A 962-nucleotide genomic window follows, 5' to 3' on the forward strand; every position below is an offset into this window, starting at 1 on the left:
GAGAGTAAGAGGAAGAAAGAAAATGTAAGCACCACAAAAAAAAGCACTACAAAATGACAGCAATAAACTCAGACATATAAATAATTACAGTGAATGTAAATGGCCTAAATGCACCCATAAACAGATGGAGAGTGACGGAATGGATAAAAAAACAAGATCCATCAATATGCTGTCTACAAGAGACACAGCTTAGAAACAAAGAAGTACATTTATTAAAAATCAAAGGTTGGCAAAAATATATCAAGCAAACAATTACAAAAAAAGAGCAGGAGTGGCAATACTAATCTCAGCTAAAATAGACTTTAGAACAAAATCGAGCATAAAAGACACAGAGGGACACTATATAATGACTAAGGGGATGATCCATGATGAAGACGTAACCATAATAAATATCTACACACCCAATGACAAGGCTCCCAAATACATAAAACAAACTTTAACAGCGCTGAACAGAGAAATTGACTGTACCACAAGTAGGAGACTTCAACACACCACTCTCACTAAAGGACAGAACATCTAAAAAGAAACTCAGCAAAGATACAGAAGACCTAAAGGGAACAATCAGCCAACTTGACCTCACAGACATATATAGAACACTCCACCCTACAGCTGCAAAGTACACATTCTTTTCCAGTGCACACGGAACATTCTACAGAATAGACCACATCTTAGGCCACAGAGCAATCCTCAACAAGACCCAAAACAATGTGATAATACTAAGTATCTTCTCTGACCAAAACGCCATCAGGGAAGAAATTAACAACAGAAAGAGCAAGGAAAGAAAATCAATTACATGGAAACTGAATAACACCCTGCTTACAAATCACTGGCTGATAGAAGAAATCAGAGATGGATTAAAAAATTCCTAGAATCAAACGAGAATGAAAACACATCATATGAAAACCTTTAGGACACAGCAAAGGCTGTCCTCAGAGGACAATTTATAGCAATAGATGCACACA

Source organism: Trichechus manatus, unplaced genomic scaffold, assembly GCF_000243295.1.
Source record: "Trichechus manatus latirostris isolate Lorelei unplaced genomic scaffold, TriManLat1.0 scaffold00171, whole genome shotgun sequence".
Lineage (NCBI taxonomy): Eukaryota > Metazoa > Chordata > Mammalia > Sirenia > Trichechidae > Trichechus > Trichechus manatus.